At 34.4% G+C, this 12,259-nt stretch overlaps 1 protein-coding gene across 1 annotated transcript in view; it reads right to left on the reverse strand.

The window, feature by feature from the left end:
• The window catches only part of LOC111509913 (heterogeneous nuclear ribonucleoprotein C), a 650,389-nt gene extending 638,378 nt beyond the window's left edge, over nt 1-12,011 (reverse strand). The window contains 1 exon segment of the mRNA XM_074171869.1: nt 11,862-12,011. The gene's annotated coding sequence lies outside the window, so the exon portion shown is untranslated.
• Nucleotides 12,012-12,259: the final 248 nt, after the last annotated feature.

Consider the following 12,259-nt stretch of genomic DNA (forward strand, 5'->3'; position numbering starts at 1 on the left):
TACCAATATATTGCTTTGCTGACGACAGCACACTTGTCTCGTTATTCAATTTGGATTCCACGACATCGGCTACGGATGCATATCTTCATCGGCAGCAGGATGTTGCATATCTTAATGAGGATCTAGAAGTGATTTCGAATTGGGGTGAAAGGAACCAAGTTCAACTCAATGCCACAAAAAACCCAGGCATCGAACCGAGTATAATAATGTCAGGACAGACAATTTAGCTTTCTGCTTCGATAAGTTTGTTGGGGGTTGAAATGAACACCAATATGTCTTGACACAATCATGCCGCTGGAATTGCAAAGGCTCCTTTCTCAAAAGCTTAGAACACTGTTCCGAACCAGAAAACTGTATACATCTCAGCAACTTTTGGTGCTTTATAGAGCTCAGATTAGAGATTAGTTATCGCGAGTGAAAAAACACTGCCTCATTTCAAAGTAAGTTTTTGAAATCGGGTATTCAAATAATAATTCAATACAAGATAAATTTGAAAGGAAATTTGTCAAATCCATCTGGTCATCAAGCTATAGTTTTGAATTCTTGAATCTGATGATTTTTCAGCATTCTGAAAAATTGAGTTTGGAATATTTCTCTTCCACTAGCAATACATCGTAATCATAATTGATCTTGTGCATCTCTGATAGTTCGCAGATGTTCAGTTCGTTCCCTCATTTGGAAAACTATTCTCTTCCATTCTTCTTCAGAAAGTTCCTCTAGTTTGGTCAATATAAATTTTTAGCCAAGTCAATTTGGATACTTCCGATCTATCTGATACTGAAATTTTTTATTTATTGCTTTGATTACATTTTTTCGAATTATCATTTGATACGTAAGCTACGCCGTTTTTTAAACAACAAGCAATATTACAAGTGGGTTCAACAAAGTAGGGTTATATTACAGTATGCTCTCTCTCTTTCAAGTTGAATAGATTGGGTAGAAACTTGTTTTTGCAGTTTGAGTCAAAAGTATCTATCTCGTGACCGGTGTTAGCAGTAATTTTGTCCAAATAAACTCAGTTCTCATCGGAAATTGATTTCAGAGAATGTCTTCGTAGCTAATTCACTATTGAAAGTTGATACTTAATCTATATTTTTTTATTTGTTAATGGGTAATGGTTTTTGTCTGAGAAACACTCAACCAACTCAAACGTTTCAATTGGCGGGATACTAGAAAATCAGGAGGAGTCCCTATGGTACCAATCTCAGAAAAAAACATCAAATGGCGAGAAATCGGGCAACCTGGCAGTTCATTCAATGTGGTATCTCTAAATCCACTTTCCAGGGAACAGTTCATTAGAAAAGTCTTCCACAATAGCAACTCAGTGTGGAAATGCTCCATCTTGATGGGAATTTGTTAAAAAAAATCAGTCACTTCGATTGTATCTGTTGACAAATATAGTGAGTTGAAACTAAACTGAATAAAATATTCCATAGCTATAAGTTCCGACTACAGAAAAATTATCAACCGTTTCGAAACAAAAGAATAACCTGTTGATATATTTCATGATCTCTGCAGAGCGTTCGAATGTGTTGATCAGAAAAATCTTAAGAATAAACTGTACAAGTTTGGCTATTTCACAGCGATCCATTTCAGGCCCAATACAATATCTGTTTTATTTGAATGTTTTGGAAAACTCAGTGACAGTAAAATCATTGACGTTATGGTTTTCAAAAGTTAAATCAATGGTTCTCCGCAAACAATTTTCATCTGAATGTTGGTAAAACTGTTTAGATCCGTTTTCACAATCGACAGAAACATAACGTATTGATCAGTTCCCCAATGAATGGAAATAGGGATTATTTCACTACAGGTAGTGGTACCCCTGAATCTTTACGACAATATATTGAGCAGTGCTCAGGATTATATGATTATTGTAAATTTTCGGTTGGGAGAATCAATCCAATAACATTCAAGTTACTAACCGTGAATTATGCAAGCCTGGAGACTATCGCCATGTTGGGAAGAGGTTTTCATAGTGCAAAACAAATATGTCACCAACCATCATGAGATCACCTAGTTTCACTGATATTAATGTTTTAACATTGCCTAGCTTGTCAATATTCGAATTCAAACTTCGAAAATGACAATAACCGTTTCATGATTTATAGATCAGTTTTCAATATGTGATAGAGTTGGTCAATACTAGATGGAAATTCATAACGTATTCGAGTAAAACACTTAATTGTGATGTTTTGGCTGGACCATTTTCAAAACCCAAACACTTGTTTCGCTGTTCAATAGCTTCCTCAAGCTTTTTTATACGTGAACTGTCCAGCGAAAGTCTCACAATGAAGTGTTACTTGAATTCAATTTTCGATACTTGTCAAAAAAAATATTAATGCCGTTTACGGAGAGTTATCCGGCTTATAAGTAGTAGAACAGCTAAATAAGAGATTAATGTACGGGTCTGATAAATTCAATTGTTAATACCATATAAAACCTCTTACATGAAAATAATGCTTAGACAAAAAAATTATACACGCCGCCCATGCCATACAAAGAAACTACCGACGTTTGGTTACTATTTAATTTTGATGCCATTCGAATTGACTTCGTATATCCTATACATGCCTCACAAACTCCATCAATTATTCCGTGCTCGGATAATCTATTTTAGAGGATGTCATGGTTGACACAATCAAATGCACAATCCATTTGCATTCCCGTCGTGCCCTAAATCAACAATAACGAGGAATATGTAAATACTACATCAGTTACAGAATTCTTTAACCAAGAATCGCATATTTGAAAGACCTCCAAATTACTATATCACATATTTTTTGGGAATATTCGAACATCAACCAGAAATATTTAAGTACTACACCAGTGACACCCAGTCATAACCAGGACTCGAATAGTATCTCTCTATTTTATTCATTTTCTCAAAAAACATAAATTTCATCATTTGTGGATACTCGTAAGTATTTCTCTAAATGGGTTGGAAATACTGAATCCAAAGAACAAAATCAATAATGAAAACCTATAATAGTTGTGAACTCATCATCCAGTGTGTTGATTTCCTGAATATACTTCTACCACCAGAGAATTCAGAGATACAAAGGTGATATCCACGCTATTCTATGCTTATGTAAGGTATAAACTAGAATATGGCGAATATCTGGTATGCCATTTATAATTCTCACATACAGCAAATTGGAGCTGCCCAAAGAAAGTTCTTGAAATTCTTGTATTTTCGTACTACAGGTATTTACCCCCAAAGGGGAATTGACTATTCCATCCTTTTAAATCAATTCAATATTCTATCACTGAATACACGGTCACATTTCTATATAATTTAATAAATAATAACATCTCCTGTGCTCCGCCCCTACAAAAAATAAATTTTTATGTACCACGCCTCAACTCAAGATACGAGAAAACATTTCATTGTCAGAGTAGTAGAACAAATCTGAACCTCAAAGTACCAGCAAATTTAATGTGATATAATTTTAATTTAGCATGTAACATGTGTGGCATTAATGGAAACTATTTGAACTTCATCAAGGATAGTATCTTACATAGAACCTTTCATTTATAGTTTTTCTTATATAATTTTCATTTGTGTTATGTCAACCTTGTGAAGGCTAATTCTTTTATAATATGTCAATTGAATATAATTTCATTATTTGATTCATATAATTAATATCATTGGTAATTTGTCAATTGAATATGTAATATGTGAATCTAATTGAATTGAATGTTATTTTTTTCAGTAAATGTTGTTTAACATTTCCTGTAATTGGGTGTACACCTGTTGGAAATGAAGTTCTATCTATCTATCTATCTATCTATTCATTGAGTTCTGCATAAACAACAACACCATTTTTCCTTATGATTCTATGATTACCAATTTTTGTCCGCAGAGTTGTTTGACATTTATTTAATATAAGATCTTCTATATCAAAAATATTCGCAGTTTTCAAATTCAGTTTGTTGTTTCGAATCTTGCCTTCAAACTAATAAACTCATCATTATGAGCCTATGTTTATTTACTTCTTTATAAATGACTCAATTACAAATATGTCAACTGAGAGATTCATTTTCTGTTGAGAGACTTTCAAAGCCGCTTTATCGCAATATTTGCCAAATTTTTTGCAGCTCACCACATAAGCTGGTGTTGAGTTCATTCAACTGAGTTATATTATGGTATATTGTCATATCTGTATTGAAAACAAAATCCATTTGGAGGTGGTATTAGCCAAGGCTGGGCTTTGGAGAATTGTTGAATGAAATTATGGAAGTAACAAAAGAATATCAGCTGAGGTTTCCCAATACTGAATAAATTAATAATTGCTACGTCAATATAATGTTTTTTTAATGGTATATGTACAAACGTAGGTCATATAGCTCATGGAAAATTATTTCTATTGCAAGCAATATTTATTGGTTATTAATTACTGTTCAAAACAATCGATGTTGATAACCATCATTACGAAACCGGTTTCTTGTTTCGTCTCTGAGAAAAAAATGATAACAAAAAATAACACAATACTTCATTATGATATTATGGTACCTGATTTGTTGAAAAAATCCATTATCTTCCTTTATTGCCTACTTAATTTTTTATATTTTAGCAATTTAAGCACAATGATGTGTTTTAGGGGAATTCTAGATTTGAGTTCCCTTTGAAATAAAAATAACATTATTAATATGATTCGGAAGTTTTCCCAGCTGAAGTGAGGCAAATTTGGCCAGATTGAAAAAAAATAGTAAACATTTTTGACAATTCAACATTTGGAATACCAAGAAAAAAATACAGACACGGGATGAAAACTTTTCGTTATTGATATATTTATGAAAATGGCATCCGAATATTTTTGGTAAAATATACATTTTCATCCTCATTTCACTTTTAAAGTGAAATATCTGCGTTTGTTTGAAGGTGGTTGACAATGTTTCGTAGTGTATTTCATCAGTTCGGACTTCCATTGTCTGATATAATATAAATTGATTTGAAATTCCTGAAAAAATATTAGGAAGATTAACCGAAAATAACAATTTTATTTGAACAGAAATACTGAAATTACAAAGAAATAACATAAAACCAAACAAACAACCAAAAAAATTGAAATATTAATAAAAGCTGGAAATTAAAAATTATTATTACCAAAAAATGAAAAATAAAATAAAAATTAAAAGATTTCAAACTATGTCACGTTATGTCACGACGTTTCGATTGTTAGTATCCACAATCGTCTTCGGGTGAAAACTGGACTTCTTCCTCCGAGATCCGACTATTTATAGGCCATTCGAGTGCTATCAGCATAGCTCATCAGCGTTCATCAAAAACAAGTTATTTTTGTTATTCAAGTATATCATTGCAAAGAATTCGGAATATAACGAGTTGCTGAATAACAGTAATGATTTCCCAACGAAAAAAAAAATATTTCGTTATCAGACTCAATAGTGTACCTTTATTATCCTTTCTCACACACACTCACACACACTCATATACAAGCTCATAATGAAATAGAACTGTGGTTTTGAACAAAATGGAAAAATAATATCCATAAAAATCATCGATATTAACAAAAAAGTGGGTCGTAATGATTGCAAAAAAAACTGAAATACACAATAATTTCACAATGACGTTTTTTAGGAAGGTAAGACAAAGATTTTTTTTAGGACAAAACAAAAACACTACAGAAAGATCCTTAAGGCGCCGTCAGGGCGGTGCCTGTGCGAAAGTATCGATTCAGATTGGGTTTGAATCGCTGGAGAATAAATCCATTTTGAAAAACGTTCTCAGGAAGTTTATTCCAGATAAAATAGTTCTTAAGCAGTGAAGTTCGAGGTGAACTGAGTTGAACCTTGAATTTGGAACAAACGTCCTCAAGAAATTTATTCCACATAAAAACAGAGTTCTTGAGCAGTGTACTGAGTTCAACCTCAAAAGGATGAGCAGCAACAGTCCGTTACGTATTTCTGATATGTACCGCTCTCGGTGGAATCGAATGTGCCAAGTTAATTGAACACTTCCGGTGAAAGTATCTATAGAAGAGAGACAAATCATCAAATTCTCTTCGATATTCCAGGCTATCAAGATTGCAAGTTATGTTCGCGTCTCCAATCAGACAGACGGATCTTTTCTGGATGGAATCCAGCTACTTCAGGGTATGTTTGGGGGCAGAGCTCCATACATGAGAACATTACTCCAAAAAAGGTCTGACTTGGAGCTTTATAAAGCATCAAGAGTTGCTGAGGCGTGTATAGTTTTCTTTTTGGGAACAGTGTTTCGAGCTTTTGAGAAGCAGCCTTTGCAATTCCAGCAACATGATTGTGCCAAGACACATCAGTGTCCATTTTAACCCCCAACAAATTTATCAAAGCAGAAAGCAGAATTGTCTGTCCTGTCATTATTATATCCGATTCGGAGACATTTATCTTCTTGAAGAAAACCGATGCCTGGGTTTCTGTGGCATTGAATTGAACCCGGTTCCTTTCACCCCAATTCGAAATCACTTGTAGATCTTAATTAATATATACAACCTCCTGCTGCCGGTGAAGATGTGCCTCCGCAGCCGATGTGCTGGAATCCAAATATAATGACGAGACAAGTAAGGACAAATACTTTTCAAAATTCTGTCTTGGTTAAAGGACTCAAAGCTTTTAAAGGATATAGATTCTATTGACCTTTTCAAAAAGTTATAAAAAAAATATATCATGGAAAAACGTAATGAGACTTGACGTTTATTTTATAAACATACAGTATCTATATTTGTTGTGAGACGTAAACTTCTAATTTAGAAACTTATAATATATATTTTACTTTTTCTATATGATAATATTAAGTTTATTTTATTTTTTATATTTTTTATGTATTCGCAAGATTTTATGCTAATATATTTGAGAGAGTGTATATATATATATATATATATATATATATATATATATATATATATATATATATATATATATATATATAGCTGCCTACGTGGTCATGTCAGATGTAGCCTGGGAATTCTGGGTCTTCTGATTGGAACCACAAATGTGCGGTTGGCTCCGTACGTATGTGTTGCTTCCTATTTTCGGCAAACAAGTGTTGCCCGTCTCTGCACTTGGGCGCTGATGAGGCCAATAGCCAGAAACACGTGTCCGCGGTTTGCCCACTTTTTTGGAGTGTTGATTTTGGAAGCTCCGAAAACGTACAACCCGAATTCCCTATTGAGTTAACACTTCGAAGCGTTACTATTTATATAGAAATGAATTGCGTTAATGGTATGCAATTGTCCGTAGATGAACCGACTCTATGAATACTTGATATTGTTCGAACATAGTAATTTCATTATAACCAAAGCACGTCCCCCATTTTGTCATGCATAAAGAGTGGAATAGAAAGTTTTTCCGGAAATTTCTAAATGGTTCCATAAAGACTTTAATGAAGTGAATGAATATGTTTGTTTGATTTTTCAAGTAAGAACAAAAAGTTCAGGTTGAAATGTTTGGTTTTTTGTTTGGAATTGAATTTTCCAGAAAGTACATTATGTTTTCATGTTTTCATTACTGAAAAATGTTAATAAAAAGCAAATGGAAACTGATTAGTTGAAATTAACTGAAGATGTATTTTGTTATGAACGAATAGATTGATATCGATAGGAGAATATTCAATGTTATTCTGAACTGTGTTCCAGAGTGAAACATATAATGACCATGAAACATTGAAATCACTGTTTATTACCACTGGTTTGAAAATTAGCAAATTTTCTGATGTGGATTGTAGATCTAATGAACCTTTTAATACTCCACTTACAAATAGAGTTTATAAATAACAGGCATGTACACTAATTTCATTTTGGTTTTGCGAATAGAAGGAAAATAAAACATTTATCGGGAAAATTGATCTCCTTCAGAAACTTCTCTCATAGAAAACCGAATATTTTTGACTCGTATATCCATGAAAATAGCATTTGAATTGTTTCGATTCGTTTTTTAGAAATTATCAATTTCCAAGAATAGAAAAATGTATACGTTAACATCTTCACATTCTTCTTTATTGTTGATTAGCTATATGTGTTTTCCTTTGGGACGCGGTGTCACGATGAACAGTATATTCGCAGAATATCTGTCATATGATTTTTCTGAGCACAAAACACAAGCACTACAGGAAATCCTTAAGTCGCTTTCAGAGCGGTGCCTGTGCGAAAGTAACGATTCATATTGGATTTGAGTCGTCGGACAAATCTCCAACATGTGGAAAATGTTCTCAGGAAGTTTATTCCACATGAACGCAGTTCTCGAGATGAAAGATTTCTTAAACAGTGAAGTACGAGGTGTACAGAGTTGACTTCAAAACGATTAGTAGCCACAGTCCATCACTTGAACACTTCCCGTGAAAATATGTATAGAAGAAAGACAAATCTCTAACTTTTCTTCGATGTTCCCGGCTATCATGGCTGCACGTGATGTTCGCGTCTCCAATCAGGCAGATGACTCTCTTCTGGATGGAATCCAGCAACTTCAAGGTATACTTAGGGGCGGAGCTCCATACATGGGAACAATATACTCCAAAGAAGTTTGATCTGAGCTTTATAAAGTTGCTGGGGAGTGTACAGTTTCCTGGTTCAGAACAGTGTTGAGAAGCAGCCTTTGCAATTCTAGCGACATGATTGTGCCAAGACATATTGGTGTCCATTCTAACCTCCAACTAACTTATCGAAGCAGACACTTATCTTCTTCAAGAAAACCGATGCCTGGGTTTTTGCGGCATTGAATTGAAACCTAGTTACTCTCACCCCGATTTGAAATCACTTCTAGATGCTCATTGAGCTAGGCACCTCTTTCTCGATCAAAAAATTTGCATTCTGATTCAAACAGAAAATGCAGCTTCATGTTTAGGTACAATTCCTCAATGAATTATCAATGTTTCCCATGAATAAAACATATCGGCATCTACCTATGATAGTACAGGCAATCCTATCCTATCCCCATCCCCAATCGAGCATTATCTGTCGCAAATCTCTTTCACCGATGCCGCTATCCAATTCTCATGTTTTCACGCAACGCAACGAATATGCACAGGCAGTGCAAGAACTGGAGTTGTGCAGTGTGGTGAAAGACTCGCAGCAAAACGGTCAAGCTTCGACAGAAAAGAAAGTGGAAACTCTAAATGAGGCTGGGTTTAGTCCTCTGGCTGAGCCCTCTCACTTTCCTAAAAAACTAATATCCAATTCAGTTCTGAGCAGTACTGCTTCCAATTCCTTATCCTACCAATCCAATGAAGGGGTGAATCATCGTGTCCGTGTTTAATCAGAAGAAGATAGTAGTGACAAACATAGTATCAACAGTTACAAAACTAGATCGGTGATACATTCTTCAGTCAAAACTATTGGGTTTAATGGGTTAAAAAATCTTGGAAACCCCTGTTTCATGAACAGTGTAATCCAATGTTTATCAAACACGGGATGTTTGCTGGAATACTTAAAAAATGATACATACATGGAAGATATCATTACTAGTATTTCTAGTATGAAAGGTGTTTTAATCGAAGTGTTCGCAGAAGTTATCAAGGGTATTGTGGTCAGATAATTCATCTGATAGAGTAATCAAAACAGTCTACTTCAAAAGTCAGATTCAAAGATTTGCCCCTCGATTCATGAGTTCTGCCCATCAAGACGCCCACGAATTCTTTCGATATCTTTTAGAAGGTTTACATAAGGACCTCAACAGAATTACTGGGAAACCTGAACCGATCTTAACGGAAATTGACAAAAAATTAAGCGACAGCAGAAAAGCACAAACATCCTGGCAGAGATATTGGAATATGAACAACTCTAAGATTTTAGACTATTTCGTTGGTCAATTAAAATCCACTATGAAGTGCACACACTGTGGACACTCATCAGTAACCTTCTATCCTTTCTGGGATTTATATCTTCCCATAATATAAAGAACTGGCCAATTCAGTTGGTCACATTGCTTGGATTCCTTCACAAGAGACAAAACTCTGGATGGGGATAAAAAACCAATGTGTTCGAGGTTAAAGTAAAGTAGAAAATGTATAAAGTCCTTATCAATTTATAAGTTTCCACATATTTTAGTAATTCATTTGAAAAGAATATCTCCATCGGAAAGATTCAGGGGCAAATTTAATGTTTCCATTGACTTTCCTGCAGATAAATTAGATATGAGAAGTTATGCAGCAGACAATGTGGCTCCTTGTCGTTACAATCTATATGCACTTTCGAATCACGGTGGGAATACTAAAAATGGGCATTACATAGCACATTGCAGACCCCCAAATAGTGGCACGTAGTATGAATACAACGATTCACACATATTCCCAATTTCGCCAAAATCACTTGTGAAGGATTAGGCATATGTCCTCTTTTATGAACAGGAGGGAACGAAGCTGCACCATTCAGGTGTTTTTTTCTTATTTTTTTTTAATCTTAGTTCTCTGAATTGATTTGTATTTCATGATTGTTCCAAATTTCATTATGTATTGTAATATAAAGATATTTGAATTCTGTAATAATCATAACTACAACAAAGGTTCCAAACAGTGCATCACAAATATTCGATAAAGCATTACGTTCATTTTGGGATGTTGTTGATTATGAATGAAAGTGCGTACGTTTTTGATCAATGAAAATTATGTATTTTTACTGTTGCATTCAAATCGTTAGAAAGAGAATATTTCATATTCTCATTATTACAAACAGAAAAAAAATATTTTGAAGTCATATTGGGAAAATGATTTAACAAACTTAGAAGGTGCTAAATATTTCAGTTCAGTTCACTTTCGTGTATTACTTGCGTGCTTAAAATATTCCGTAATGTATTTTGCATTTAAAGTACATGTTATATGAGACCATCTCTAAATGAAAATACTCATTGTGTCGATTGAGGAAATTTCAAATGGAAATAAAATCAAATTTCGAATGAAAAGTTGAATGTCTAATATATGAGTGATTGAATTCCATATTGGAACCAACATTTGACTAGTCTGAAAAATAAATTTTCAATACTGATTCACCAAGTTATATATTCGACATTATGCCACGCTTCTGTTTCAACTGTTTTATTTTGTATTTCACACTGTTGAATCTTTGACATATGTTCCAATATACGAAACTTTGTTTAAGTTGAGTACATGGTTTTTCCATTTTTCAAATGGCAAAAATGTCTAGTTGTCATCTTTTATAGAGGTCTTTCGTCTAGATGTCTTGTGTACAGTAATACATTTCTATGCAGATCCTTCATATGCCCAATATGACGTTTTCACCAATCACATTTTGTATGTGATTTCCGAAGAGTAAATATGGTTATTTTATGGTCATAGAAACGTCACTACGATGCTATCTATAATTTTCGAAATAAACAGACGTTCGTCATCATCAAAACACTGAACATACAGTTTTTTGATGTATGTATTCAACACACGAGTATTCAACAGTCCAGCAGTAAAACTTTTTGCTTCGAGAGGTTTCTACCCAAAACAATAGCTAAACTTCCAAAAGTTCACTTGTGATGCACTGTTTGGAACCTTTGGTGTAGTAATGAGTTTTACCGGAGTTTTTTCCTAAAAGCAAACAGTTATTTTAACACCTAAACACGTGTTTCGGTCACCAAGTGATCATCTTCAAGGGCTGTTGGGATAGAACTCCAGTAAAGTTTGTCAAAAACCTCTGATGTACAATTGCAGAGGAAGTCGGAGTCATTTATCATCATTTTCACACATTACAAAAAAAAACAGCAATTGGAATGGAATTTTTACAGTATACTTTGACATGAACATCCTGGAAAATCTACTTCCAGCAAGTAAAATAATTTCTTGCCTAGGATCAGGAGACCATGCCGTGAAGAAACAAAAACCAGAACAAAGTACACAACAACAATGAAATCTTTTATTTATTTACCCCCTTTTGAAAAAATGCTGTCGCCTCTGCCACAAAAACGAGTCACAAAAAGTTCACAAAGTTTCTCGCGATCGTGGTGGAACAGAGCACAAGACACGGACGCGAATTGTTTCAGTCACCTGCCCAAGACGCGATGCGGCAAACTGAAGAAATTACCGTCGCGACGTCGGTAGTAAACATTGGCGCATCGCGACGCCGCGCCGACTTCGATCGGCCCTTCTCGTCATTTTTCGCAATAACAGTACTTCATCAGGTGACACCAAATCGGCTTGGGAGTTCTGTTGAATTCGCAGCCCCTACCGAATAAATCGCAGGTGAAAAATATGTTGTTCTGCAAATCGAATTTCTATTGATAACAATAAATTCTTCGCTGTTGACGAGTTTTTGGTAAATGGGTT

This window comes from Leptinotarsa decemlineata, unplaced genomic scaffold, assembly GCF_025532065.1.
Source record: "Leptinotarsa decemlineata unplaced genomic scaffold, Ldec_3_MD MMD2_tig00000035_RagTag_RagTag, whole genome shotgun sequence".
Taxonomy (NCBI): Eukaryota; Metazoa; Arthropoda; class Insecta; order Coleoptera; family Chrysomelidae; genus Leptinotarsa; species Leptinotarsa decemlineata.